The following is a 15,372-nucleotide window of genomic DNA, read 5'->3' on the forward strand; positions in this document are numbered from 1 at the left end:
TATGACCCGGGAAATAGAAAAAAACATTGATTAGACACCCAGTACACTTAATTATCCTAAGGCCTTTTTTATAATAGGGTCCCGGAGCCTCAACCGAAACAACAGCATGAAAGAGGAGATATGTCATCCTTTTGAATAATAGATTACAGGAAAGGCATTGATTTTAGAAACCCACAGATCATTATTTGCAACCGTGAAATAGAAAAAAACATTGATTAGACACCCAGTACGCTTATTTATCCTCAGGCCTTTTTAATAAGAGGGTCCCGGAGCCTCAACCGAAACAACAGCATGAAAGAGGACATATGTCATCCTTTTGAATAATAGATTACAGGAAAGGCATTGATTTTAGAATCCCAGAGATCATTTATATGACCCTGGAAATAGAAAAAAACATTGATTAGACACCCAGTACACTTATTTATCCATAGGCCTTTTTAGCCGAGGCTCCAGGACCCTCAACAAAAACAAGAGCAGGGAGGTGGGCATAGGAGTACAATGGAGTGTGACAATAATAATGTGAAGGGGAAGATTGCGGAGTTGTGGCATTTTAATTTTGTTATTGTGGGAAGTACTTGCAATGACCTTGCTCTGGTAAATCCATATTGCAAATGTGTTTTTTAAGGCACTGTTTGTCTATTTTTTGCTTATACCGGGGGTCGAGGAGCGTGGACACCCAGTACAGGTCGTTCTCCTTCAGCTTTTTTATACGAGGGTCCCTCAACAGGCACGACAGCATGAAAGAACCCATTTGAACAAGGTTGGATGCTGAGCTAATCATGTCCCGTTCCTCCTCCTCACTGATCTCACTGATGGTATCTTCTTCCCCAGCCATGTACAACACCACGGGTACCAGAGAGGTGACAACAACGAGCACCCTGGGATGCCTTTTGTGCTCGGTCTTCCTCCTCCTCCTCAAAGCCACATTCCTCCTCTGACTCCTCTTCCTCACAATCCTCTTCCTGCGTTGCCGCAGGTCCAGCAAGCGATGCTGATTCGGCTGTTTGTGGGGGTGATGGACACAACTCTCCCGCTTCCTCTTCACGCTCATCTACTGCCTGATCCAGCACTCTTCGCAGGGCACGCTCCAGGAAGAAAACAAATGGTATGATGTCGCTGATGGTGCCTTCGGTGCGACTGACAAGGTTTGTCACCTCCTCAAAAGGACGCATGAGCCTACAGGCATTGCACATGAGCGTCCAGTAATTTGGAAAAAATATCCCCAGCTCCCCAGAGGCTGGCCTAGCACCCCGGTCATACAAATACTCATTAACAGCTTTTTCTTGTTGGAGCAGGCGGTCAAACATTAGGAGTGTTGAATTCCACTGTGTCGGGCTGTCGCAAATCAAGCGCCTCACTGGCAGGTTGTTTCGACGCTGGATATCGGACAAGTGCGCCATGGCCATGTAGGAATGCCTGAAATGGCCACACACCTTCCTGGCCTGCTTCCAGACGTCCTGTAAGCCTGGGTACTTATGGACAAATCGTTGTACAATTAGATTACACACATGTGCCATGCACAGCACATGTGTCAACTTGCCAAATTTCAATGCGTCACCAAATTACTTCCATTGTCAGAAACAACCTTGCCAATCTCCAGTTGGTGCTGAGTCAGCCACTGATCCACCTGTGCGTTCATGGCGGTCAGGAGTTCTGGTGCGGTGTGACTCTCCGCTTTCCGGCAAGTCAACCCCAAGACGGCGTGACACTGCCGTACCCGGGATGTAGCATAGTACCTGGGGAGCTGGGGGGGTTCCATAGATGTGGAGCAAGATGCAGAAGTTGAAGAGGACTCAGCCGAGGAAGACTTTATGGAAGAGGATTGAGTAGGAGGAGTAGAGGAGGTAGCAGCAGGCCTGCCTGCAAGTCGTGGCCGTGTCACCAACTCTTCTGCAGAGCCACGCATTCCATGCTTGTCAGAAGTCAGCAGGTTTACCCAATGCGCAGTGTAGGTGATATACCTACCCTGACCATGCTTTGCAGACCAGCTATCCGTGGTCATATGGACCCTTGCCCCAACGCTGTGTGCCAGACATGCCATAACTTCCTTTCTCACAACAGAGTACAGGTTTGGGATTGCCTTTTGTGAAAATAAATTTCTGCCAGGTACCATCCACTGTGGTGTCCCAATAGATACAAATTTTTTGAAAGCATCAGACTCCACCAGCTTGTATGGTAAAAGCTGGCGGGCTAAGAGTTCAGACAAGCCAGCTGTCAGACGCCGGGCAAGGGGGTGACTTTGAGAAATTGGCTTCTTACGTTCAAACATGTCCTTGACAGACACCTGACTGTGGGCAGATGACCAGGAACTGCTACGTAAGAGAGACTGAGTGGAGGATGGTTGAGAGGGGGCAAGGAGGACAGCACTGGTTGACGTGGCTGAAGATGATGGAGCAGGAGGAGGAGGGCGGCTTTCACTTTGTGTGCTGCTTTTACTCATGTGTTCTTCCCATCGGCCTTTGTGATGGGAGACCATGTGCCTTCGCAAAGCAGTTGTACCTAGGTGGCTGTTGGACTTCCCACGACTCAGTTTCTTTTGGTACAGGTTGCAAATGGCATCGCTGTTGTCAGAGGCAGACACACAAAAAAAATGCCACACTGCTGAGCTCTGCGATGACGGCATTCTGGTGGTGCGTTGATGGGCGTCGGCGTGCTGTCTAGCTGACCCCTGGTGACGATGCATGCTGTCTGACTGTGCCACTAGCTCCTTGAGACGACCTCCTTATGCTTCCAAATCGTCTCCTCCTCCTCCTCTTTGTCTCCCCATCTGAACTTTCCCCCTCTTCTTCTTCTCTTCTAGCAGGCACCCACGTGACATCCACCGACACATCATCATCAACCGCTTCACTTGTATCTGAAACATCAAGAAAGGAAGCAGCAGCGGGTACAACATCATCATCATCATCATCACACCGTACCTCCATGTCGGTAATGCTGCCTGACTGAGACTGATCACTATTATCTACATCCTCTGTCAATGATGGTTGCACATCACTCATTTCTTCCAAATGATGTGTCAATAACTCCTGTGACAGATCAAGTGAAGCGGCTGTGGTGCTAGTGTTGGTGGGGGCGACAGGCGGGGGAGTGGCACTGGTCACTTGAGACCTGCTCAAAGCACAGCTGGACTTAGATGGTGCATCAAGGTTAGGAGGACTAGCAGCAGAAGCTGAAGAAGATTGGGTGTCCTGTGTTAGCCATTCAACTAGGTCCTCCTCAGAAGTTTTTACGTCCCCCCTGGCACCCAGCGTCTGAACAATGTGCATATTTGTAGGGTCTAAAGGAATCACAGCACCATGAACACGGAACCTGCGGGGTGGCCTGCCTCTGCCTGTCATTTTTTTTTAAATGGACACTAACAATACTATTACACCAATTGAGTGGTGGCACTGTGAAAGTGGGCACAGTATACGCTGTGAGACTGACAACAACAAAAAAGACAGATGTTTTAAAAATCACAAATTGTTAATGTTTTAAAATATTACAAGTACTGTGGCAACAAATATGATTGTTTGGCACTAGTTGGCAAATGGGCCTGTCTGGCACACACGCTGGGAGAAAGGAAACTGCAATTCAATGGCACTAGGAGACTGAAGAATCACAGTCAAAACAGTTATGATTAACAAAAATTCCAATCCTGTTACAATAAATATGAGTGGTGGCTAGTTGGGACTGGCACACAGGCAGGCAGGCAGGGGGAAAATGCAATTCAAGGGCACTAGTAGACTGCAGATTGAAAGTCAAAACAGTGATGATTGACAAATTTTGCAATACTGTTAAAAGAAATATGATTGCTGGCACTAATTGGATAGTTGGGCCTGGCACACAGGCTGGCAGGCAGTAGAAAAGTGCAATTCAATAGCACGAGCAAACTGAGGATTAAGATCAACAATCAAAAAATGTTTAATATTAATTAGTAACTATACTGTAGACAACAATTATGATTGGTGTAAATAGTTGGCAAGATGGCATTGCACAAAAGGCTGGCAGGCAGGAGGTAAATGCAATTCAAGGACACTAGGAGACTGATTACTGACAGTCAAAACAGTGATGATTGACAATTTTTGCAATACTGTTAAAAGAAATATGATTGCTGGCAATAATTGGCTAGGTGGGCCGGGCACACAGCAGGCTGCAAGGCAGGAGGAAAGTGCAATTCACTGGCACCAGCAAACTGAGGATTCACAAAAACTATTAACAAAAATTTTAATTTTTAATTACTAAGAATAGTGTGACAACAAATATGATTGGTGTAAATATTTTTCAAGTAGGCCTGGCACACAGGCTTGGAAGACAGTAGAAAAGTGCAAATCTAGGGCACGAGCAAACTGAGGATTAAGATCATCAACAATCAAGAATTTTTTTTATTTTAATTAGTAACTATACTGTGACAACAATTATGATTGGTGTAAATAGTTGGCAAGACGGCCTGGCAAAAAAGGCTGGCAGGCAGGAGGTAAATGCAATTCAAGGACACTAGGAGACTGATTACTGACAGTCAAAACAGTGATGATTGCCAATTTTTGCAATACTGTTAAAAGAAATATGATTGCTGGCGAAAATTGGCTAGGTGGGCCTGGCTCACAACAGGCTGCAAGGCAGCAGTAAAGTGCAATTCAATGGCACCAGCAAACTGAGGATTCTCAACAACTATTACCAACAATTTAAATTTTTAATTATTAAGAATACTGTCACAACAAATATGATTGGTGTAAATATTTTTCAAGTAGGCCTGGCACACAGGCTTGGAAGGCAGTAGAAAAGTGCAATTCTAGGGCACGAGCAAACTGAGGATTGAGATCAACAATCAAGATTTTTTTAATTTTAATAAGTAACTATACTGTGACAACAACTATGATTGGTGTAAATAGTTGGCAAGATGGCCTGGCACAAAAGGCTGGCAGGCAGGAGGTAGATGCAATTCAAGGACACTAGGAGACTGATTACATTTACTGACAGTCAAAACAGTGATGATTGACAATTTTTGCAATACTGTTAAAAGAAATATGATTGCTGGCAACAATTGGCTAGGTGGGCCTGGCTCACAGCAGGCTGCAAGGCAGCAGGAAAGTGCTATTCAATGGCACCAGCAAACTGAGGATTCTCAACAACTATTACCAACAAATTTAATTTTTAATTATTAAGAATACTGTCACAACAAATATGATTGGTGTAAATATTTTTCAAGTAGGCCTGGCACACAGGCTTGGAAGGCAGTAGAAAAGTGCAATTCTAGGGCACGAGCAAACTGAGGATTGAGATCAACAATCAAGAATTTTTTAATTTTAATAAGTAACTATACTGTGACAACAATTATGATTGGTGTAAATAGTTGGCAAGACGGCCTGGCACAAAAGGCTGGCAGGCAGGAGGTAGATGCAATTCAAGGACACTAGGAGACTGATTACTGACAGTCAAAACAGTGATGATTGACAATTTTTGCAATACTGTTAAAATAAATATGATTGCTGGCAACAATTGGCTAGGTGGGCCTGGCTCACAGCAGGCTGCAAGGCAGCAGGAAAGTGCTATTCAATGGCACCAGCAAACTGAGGATTCTCAACAACTATTACCAACAATTTTAATTTTTAATTATTAAGAATACTGTCACAACAAATATGATTGGTGTAAATATTTTTCAAGTAGGCCTGGCACACAGGCTTGGAAGGCAGTAGAAAAGTGCAATTCTAGGGCACGAGAAAACTGAGGATTAAGAACAACAATCAAAAACGTTTTAATTTTAATTAGTAACTATACTGTCTGTGACAACAATTGTGATTGGTGTAAATAGTTGGCTAGACGGCCTGGCACAAAAGGCTGGCAGTGGCAGGCAGGAGGTAAATGCAATTCAATGGCACTAGGAGACTGAATATTTGCAGTCCAAAAAATTATGATTTTTATTTTTTTTATATACTGTTAAAAGAATTGTGATTGGTGCCACTAATTGGCTAGTTGGGCCTGGCACACAGGCTGGCAGATATGAGTCGTGGATGGTAGGTAGGGCAGCAATTTAACACAGTATGCTGTGTAAGTGACAAAAACACAGCCCTGATAGAAAATTAAGTTAGATTACACTAGCAAAATATTTTAAAATTTTAGATTTTAATATTAAAATTATGTTAAGAAGTGCAATGCACATATGACTCTATGAGTGGTCGCACTGGCTGGCTGCTACGTAGGGCAGCATTTAACAACAGTATGCTGTGTAAGTCAGATAGACAGTTAGACACAGGCCTGATAGAAAATACAATTAGATTACACTAGCATAATGATTTAAAGACTTTTTTGGCAATTTAAAGAAAAAGGTTAAGCACATACATATGAGTCGTGGCTGATAGCCTTGGAAAGGCAGCTATTAAAAACAGTAGGCTCTGTAAGTCAGATACACACACGCCTGATAGAAAATACTATTAGATTACACTATGATTGAAATTATTTTTTGGAGGGGGGAATTAAAAAAAGGTTAAACACATATGAGTCGTGGCTCATAGACTAGGGAGGGCAGCAAGTAAACACAGTAGGCTCTGTATGTCAGCAAAACACACAGGCCGGATAGAAATTATATTAGATTACACTAGCCAACAAATTTAAACTTTTTTTTTTTATATTAAAATTAAGGTGAAGAAGAATAGATATGAGTGCTGGGTGGCTGCCTGGCACAGACCAATTAACCAAAAGACTGAAAATAATGAGGTATATTAGTGCTGAGTGAGCCTGACAGACACAGGCCTGATAGTAAATGTAATTAGATTACACTAGCAAAATATTTTTTTTTACATTTAAAATAATGTTATAAACAGATATTAACACCTGTGGCTGGCACAGAGCAATGAACCAGAGTATATGCTGTGTGACAATGGCCTGATAGAAAATGAAAAAATATTACACTAGAAAAATAATTAAATTTTTTGGTTAGTTAAATTTAAACTAATGTTGTTAGGGAGATATCAGTGGTGGCAGTAGTCACAGCATATGAAGTGAGCCTTAAACACACAGCATGAAAGCCAAGCAAATGCTAATTAAAAAAGAAAAAAAAAAAAACGGCATGAAATATAGCCCTAAAAGGGCTTTTTGGGGTGCTGTGCTTGCAGCAGAGATGAGTGGAGTCCTTCTGGACTGTAAATACACTAGCCTAGCTTAATGTCAGGAGCAAAAACACAACACGTCCTCTCATTAAGAAAGCAAGGTCGTTATGAGTCTAAAATGGCGGATTCCGAGTAGCTGGGAGGGTCTGTGAGGGAGTGTCTGATGTTGATTGGCTCTAATGTGTCAGGCGGCTGTGACATAAAGGGTCAAAGTTTCCACAATGATGACACATAGGGGCAGATCGAACATCGCCATGTGTTCGCCCACAAACACGAACGCGAACAAGCTATGTTCGCAGGGAACCGTTCGCGGGCGAACAGTTCGGGACATCACTAATAGATACATATATATATATATATATATATATATATATATATATATATATAGATACATATATATTTACATGTATATAGATAAATATATATATATGTACATATATGTACATATATATATATATATATATATATATACATACATACATATTTATTTGCTAAAGTATGTATGTACAATATTAAAAATATATTGAATACTTCACTCTCCACTTCGCACCAAATACGTCACAACTTAGTTGTTCAGAGGTTTCTTTATTGCATCATATTTGACGCAATACTCAAACTCATAAAGAAGTTTTCCACAACTTATTGGTAAATACATAATCACATGATTATTGACATCAGCCAATCTGATTGATTAAAATATACATTTTATACTCTGACTAATGACTCAAATTGATCTATACTTGAGTCATTGATCACTCATCAGAACATGTAAGTGCCATTTGTTACATTTAGTATTGTACTTTGGAAGTATGCATATGTGAAATTAGTATTAAAGATAAACATTGATGCTGACATTAGGACACCCAGTGTAATATTTTAGACAGTGATTTTAAAATTCGAATTGATGTTTGAATAAATATAATCTTAAGCTGATAGCTCAAAGGGATAGTCCACCTAACATTAAACTGTCATGATTCAGATGCAGCAAAAATTAAAATCACCTCTTTACTGTCATGCTATTTTTAGTGCATTTCTTCCTTCTCTTGAATTTCTTTTTCAGTAAGAAATGTAATCTTATATTCCAGCCCATTTTATAACACCTGTTTGTGTGTGTGTGTGTGTGGGGGGGGGGGGGGTTAAAACTAGATTGCAGTCTGGAGGGGTTACTATGCTCTTAAAATATTCATTGATTGCAAATAAATACACATTTATTGCAAATAAATTCCTGCTCAGAATCATAATTCATTTATACTATATACATATAGTGGTATAAATAAACACAGAGATATGAAAGGCAATATTGTTTAGAACAAAAAATGGAATTTAGTGACATGTAAATATGTTTGCAAGAAGATATATGTATGTGCAAAGATATATGTACAAATTAATTATATTATTAGCATTAATAATCATTTATAAAAAAAAACATGAGATAAAAGCATATCATGACTTCTAGAAATACAAATACACATTAATTTATGTGAAAGTATCATGTAACAAATAAATATAAAAATAACTTTCTATGAGATATTGTTTGTTGAGGTATAAATTTAGCTATTTCTTGGACATTAAACAGATGAAAAATAAAATATTTGCTTTAGAGAAATGTGCTTGTTCATGGACAGTAATGAAATGGTATAAATAAAGTTTGGAAAAACACGAATAACCGAAACATCGATGACTGTTAGTTAACAACAGTCCGATGTTCATCACGCCGTACTTGACGTGCTTATTTTTTACTTTTATTTTATAAATAAGGGCATCGTATGGGGATCCGCAGCGGAGCAGTCTGGCGACCGTATTGACGTTGGTGAATGCACCCAGATTGACGCTTTGATAAATATCCCCCTAAATGTAAATATTCTCTCTCTGCTCATGAAGGTTCTCTGCCTAGTTGTCTGTCTGATTTACTGTAGTATGGGTACCCTTTTAACGTAGCTACAATGATTTTACAAAACATATTTGGTTTGATTTGTATCAAGTTAATTTAAGCATTTTTACTTTAAAAATGTGTCTGCAACTAATGTGCTATTAACGCTTCAAGTAGTTCACAATCTGTTTTAGGCTTATCAAAATTCAATGTACTTATTAAAGAAGTAAATCCCACCTAAATATCATGTAAATAGAGTAAATGCCACTTCACTATCCCTATATTGAGCAGCTAAGCTTTTAATTTTCCTATCAGTATATTACAATTTACATAATTCTAGATGGAATAAGGCATTACTAGTCTGGTAATCATAACATTAGCATGTGTGTGTTTAATCCTCTGTTGTGAGGATCAATATTTAATTACTTTGTTTTATTACAGTTTTCACATGATGTCTAATTAGACAGTACAGATAAAGATTCTGTGTTAAACTGTGTTTGTGTGTTCTTTAGTTCTCTTAATGGAGTAAAATTGTAATTAAGAACTAATACAGTGTAAAGAAAGCTATTAGCTATGGTTTGTTTTCGTTCTTAAAAAGATATTGAACACTATGTAATAGCAAGATTTTTCTGCAGTCTAACAATAAATTAGCATACTAAGGTGAGTGCAATGTTTTTAACACATTGGCCCATAACACAAGTGGCAGGCTATTGCTAGATACCAATATCGCACAAATTGATATTACAAGTCCATGGTATAAGTTGAAAGCTATGGGTTGCACTCAAGTGAAAGCCCAAATAGTTGTAGAAGAATTAGCACAAGACCTGAAATAAAGTGTAAGGGTTAAAAAAAGTTTCACGAAACACATGTAAAACAAATTAAAATAAATTATTACACTCATATATACCGATTTATATATATATATATATATATATATATATAAAACAATGAAGATATGGTATAAGGACTTCCAAAGATAATGAATTAAGCCACCATGTGGATATCTATTCCATTCAACCCCTGAATAAACACCATCAACAGTTCACTGTAAAGACCAGAATATACAGTCTTAGAATGTGCAAATCCCCTTAAGCAGCCATCGCAGAGATGTCACAATATCAGAACAAACTTAGTGTATGTCAGAGGATATGTCACCCTCATGCATCAACTGCTGAAATGTAGCGGGATATGTGTCAGTACCCAAGCAGCTTGTAGCTGTATGACTCACCGCTCTTGCTTGAAGCTGTAAAACCGCAGTGTCAGATGCGTGCAGAGAAATCCTGTCGAGTGCTTCGTTTTCCACGGCGTTTAGAACAGCCCTGATGCCAAGATTCAACCGGTTCCGGTCACGTGATGTGCATCGGGCGTCACAGCCAATGGGATCCGTTTGCCTACCAGGAGGCTCCAGAAGACAACGTAGGAGGGGATGCACTGTAGAGGGATGAAGGGGGAGTGGAATAGAGGCACGCTCCTAAGACAGCCCGGATAATGCTGGAAATGTAACACCAAAAACGAAAATGACAAGTATCCAGGCTGCACGGTTAAAAGCAAAAAGTCTTTATTAGATTCCACTTAGGATAAAAAAGAAAAAGCAACAGGGGGATCCAGCATATCAGTGTGGCCAAAAAGCTCAGCTAACATGTTTCGGTGAAAACCGTAATCATAGCTAATTGGAGACTGGTGTGCTGGCCTTTTAAAAGCCTAAAACAACACTTATTGGACAATATTAAAACCAATAACATGGTCACACATTTATGCTAAATAGCAGAAATGAAAAGCACACTCACCCTGTCATACATATTGCCATACTTGAGCCACACCAAAAAGGCAATCAAATATAGAGAGGCTACAAGTAAATTGCGATAGAAAGAGGAATAAAGGAAAAAAAGGGAAAAACATATGTTATAATACATAAAAACAAATAGAGATACTGCAAATAAAAGAGCATGAGATGAGGACCGAGTATGCTCCCAACACTAAAGATAATCACACACCTTACTCTAGATACATGTGTATACATAAATGAATATAGAAATATAAGAATATAAAAGTTAGATGTATACAAAAATGAAGTGTATGTGAATATGGGCTGCTGAAGTGCCCTAAAAACCTATTCTCAAACGTTTATCCATAAGTTTACAAACCCCTCACCTTGTATAAGTAACAAGTGTGTGTCAATACAAAAGGGGTAACAGTGACCCATATGTATAAAAATATTGTTGAACTATTAAACTATTAAAGACCTGAGGATAGAGGGGAACTGAATGGAAACGATATACATAGAGAAAATAGAACTATATATATATAAAAAATATATATATAGTCATATATAGAGCATGTGTGGATAGCAAGGTGCATACACAGTCCTCAATCAACGGTAGATATACCATGCATCAAAAGACCATAAAATGATGGATAATGACCAACCTGAAGAGATGTAAATAGAGCTAACGGAAAAGTACATAAAATCTAGATATGGGATATAATTATATATGCAATATATATGCATACACATACATATATAAATAAATAAATAAATAAATGTATGTAAAAGGAGAGAGAGAGAGAGAGAGAGAGAGAGATGCTCGGCATGCGTGAGATATATATACAACAAAAATCATTTCCAATAGTTGATCAAATCATATTCAGAGTTAAGACCCTCTGGTACTCTGGTACGTAATTTAAAAATCCAAAACATCTCACGCTTGCCGAGCAGCTGATTCCTGTCACCTCCTCTGGGAGGTACCTTAACATGTTCAATAGCTTGCCATCTAAGTGTGGAATTACTTTTATTTTGAGAATTCCGGAAATGTTTTACCAGGGGCGTGCTGGCTTCACCCAATTTTATTGTGGAAAGATGGTTTCTAATCCTAGTGTTCACGTCAGTGGTGGTAAGTCCTACATATTGTAGATGGCACTCTATGCAATAGAGAAGATAGATCACATAGGAGGATGTACAGTTAAGGCAGGAAGAGATCTTAAATATCTCTCCAGTGACCTCTGATCTAAACTCATCAGATGCAATGATGTATTCACATGGCCTGCATCTTGATCTGCCGCACCTGTACATCCCCCTATGTTGCAACCAGGAGCTTTGTCGGTTGGGGTTCTTAGCCAATAACTCTGAGGGGGCCAAAATATTCCCCAGAGTCCTGCTCATCCTATAAGAGCAACACAAACCACCCTCCACACAGTTTACAAGGCTACCATCTGCAGATAGCAAACTGAAATGTTTCTTGACAATCCTACAGATATCCCTGTAATCAGTACTGAAATCAGTCACAAAAGTAACCTTGTGTTGTGCATTGGTGGTCTCTATTTTCTTTTGACGATTGGATTCGTTCAAAAGAGAACGACGATCCAGTAGGTCAACCTCTGATGAGCTGTCCCTTGGCTACCGCCATAGGGACATGTACAGGATGGCAGCTTTTTGTGTGAAGCAAAGTATTCTTAGATATAGGCTTCCTGTACATATTGCTCATGATTCTTCCATCATCCCCTGCAGTCAAGGTAAGATCCAGGTAGTTGATGGTTTTGGAATTTTTCTCAAAAGTGAAACTCAGGCCGACCTCGTTGGAGTTTAAAAAAACCAACAAAATCAATCAGAGAGGCTTCAGAGCCCTGTCATATGAAGAGCAAATCGTCAATGTACCGCCTATAAAAGGAGATGTTGTCTCTGTACCCATTACTATCTCCATAGATGTGGGACAGCTCCCACCAACCCATAAAGATGTTGGCGTATGAGGGCACGAATTTGGCCCCCATAGCTATCCCACATCTCTGGAGATAGTACTGCTCTCCAAAGCGAAAGTAATTGTGAGTCAAGGCGAAACCTGTCGCCTTAACCACAAATTCCACCAAATCGGTGTTAAAATCTGAGAAATTCTTCAAAATGAAGGATAAAGCCTTGAGACCCTCCACATGTGGGATGGTGGAATACAGTGCCACCACGTCTACTGTTAACCACATGTGTCTGTAAACATCCCAACAGAAGGTGTCCATAAGATTTAATAGATCTTTAGTATCCTTCAGATAGCTTTGCAGGGAGGTGACTAAAGGATACAACTTGCTGTCGAGCCACTGGGACAGGTGTTCCAAGAGTGAACCTATCCCACTAACTATGGGGCGTCCCTGGACTCCAATTAAGGATTTGTGCACTTTCGGAAGATGGTGGAAGATTGGCACTACCGGATGTTCCACCAACAAGTAATCATGTGTGTCTCGGTCAAAGAACCCATCTTCCAAACCATCATCCAAAAGAGTCCTTAGTTCTTTCTGAAAGAGCCAAGTGGGATCCCTGTCCAATTTCTGATAGTATGAGTCATTGTGGAGTTGCCTATGGGCCTCCTTGACATACTCTGATTTATCTTGAACAACAACCGAGCCGCCTTTATCGGCGGTTCGAATGACCAGGCTGTCGTTTAGTTGTAATTCCGACAGCGCCTGTCTCTCTTTAAAGGACAAATTTAACCTGCAGTTATTAGTTTCAGTCTTAGTTGAGGCCAGGGACGTAAGGTCTCTCTCAATCCTTTTAAAAAAGGTCTCTAGGACAGGTCCACGACACATCTCTTCAGGTTGGTCATTATCCATCATTTTAGGGTCTTTTGATGCATGGTATATCCACCGTTGATTGAGGACTGTGTATGCACCTTGCTATACACACATGCTCTATATATGTCTATACATATATTTTTTATATATATAGTTCTATTTTCTCTATGGATATCGTTTCCATTCAGTTCCCCTCTATCCTCAGGTCTTTAATAGAAGTTCAACAATATTTTTATACATATGGGTCACTGTTACCCCTTTTGTATTGACACACACTTGTTATTTATTCAAGGTGAGGGGTTTGTAATCTTATGGATAAACATTTGAGAATAGGTTCTTAGGGCACTTCAGCAGCCCATATTCACATACACTTCATTTTTGTATACATCTAACTTTTATATTCTTATATTTCTATATTCATTTATGTATACACATGTATCTAGAGTAAGGTGTGTGATTATCTTTAGTGTTGGGAGCATACTCGGTCCTCATCTCATGCTCTTTTATTTGCAGTATCTCTATTTGTTTTTATATATTATAACATATGTTTTTCCCTTTTTTTCCTTTATTCCTCTTTCTATCGCAATTTACTTGTAGCCTCTCTATATTTGATTGCCTTTTTGGTGTGGCTCAAGTATGGCAATATGTATGACAGGGTGAGTGTGCTTTTCATTTCTGCTATTTAGCATAAATGTGTGACCATGTTATTGGTTTTAATATTGTCCAATAAGTGTTGTTTTAGGCTTTTAAAAGGCCAGCACACCAGTCTCCAATTAGCTATGATTACGGTTTTCACCGAAACATGTTAGCTGAGCTTTTTGGCCACACTGATATGCTGGATCCCCCTGTTGCTTTTTCTTTTTTATCCTAAGTGGAATCTAATAAAGACTTTTTGCTTTTAACCGTGCAGCCTGGATACTTGTCATTTTCGTTTTTGGTGTTACATTTCCAGCATTATCCAGGCTGTCTTAGGAGCGTGCCTCTATTCCATTTGCGCCCTCATATGCCAACATCTTTATGGGTTGGTGGGAGCTGTCCCACATCTATGGAGATAGTAATGGGTACAGAGACAACATCGCCTTTTTATAGGCGGTACATTGACGATTTGCTCTTCATATGGCAGGGCTCTGAAGCCTCTCTGATTGATTTTGTTGGTTTTTTAAACTGTGACTGATTTCAGTACTGATTACAGGGATATCTGTAGGATTGTCAAGAAACATTTCACTTTGCTATCTGCAGATGATAGCCTTGTAAACTGTGTGGAGGGTGGTTTGCGTTGCTCTTATAGGAAGAGCAGGACTCTGGGGAATATTTTGGCCCCCTCAGAGGTATTGGCTAAGAACCCCAACAGACAAAGCTCCTGGTTGCAACATAGGGGGATGTACAGGTGCGGCAGATCAAGATGCAGGCCATGTGAATACATCATTGCGTCTGATGAGTTTAGATCAGAGGTCACTGGAGAGATATTTAAGATCTCTTCCTGCCTTAACTGTACATCCTCCTATGTGATCTATCTTCTCTATTGCATAGAGTGCCATCTACAATATGTAGGACTTACCACCACTGACGTGAACACTAGGATTAGAAACCATCTTTCCACAATAAAATTGGGTGAAGCCAGCACGCCCCTGGTAAAACATTTCCGGAATTCTCAAAATAAAAGTAATTCCACACTTAGATGGCAAGCTATTGAACATGTTAAGGTACCTCCCAGAGGAGGTGACAGGAATCAGCTGCTCGGCAAGCGTGAGATGTTTTGGATTTTTAAATTACGTACCAGAGTACCAGAGGGTCTTAACTCTGAATATGATTTGATCAACTATTGGAAATGATTTTTGTTGTATATATATCATACGCATGCCGAGC

The sequence above is a fragment of the Bombina bombina genome, chromosome 3 (genome assembly GCF_027579735.1).
Source record: "Bombina bombina isolate aBomBom1 chromosome 3, aBomBom1.pri, whole genome shotgun sequence".
NCBI classification, from domain to species: Eukaryota; Metazoa; Chordata; class Amphibia; order Anura; family Bombinatoridae; genus Bombina; species Bombina bombina.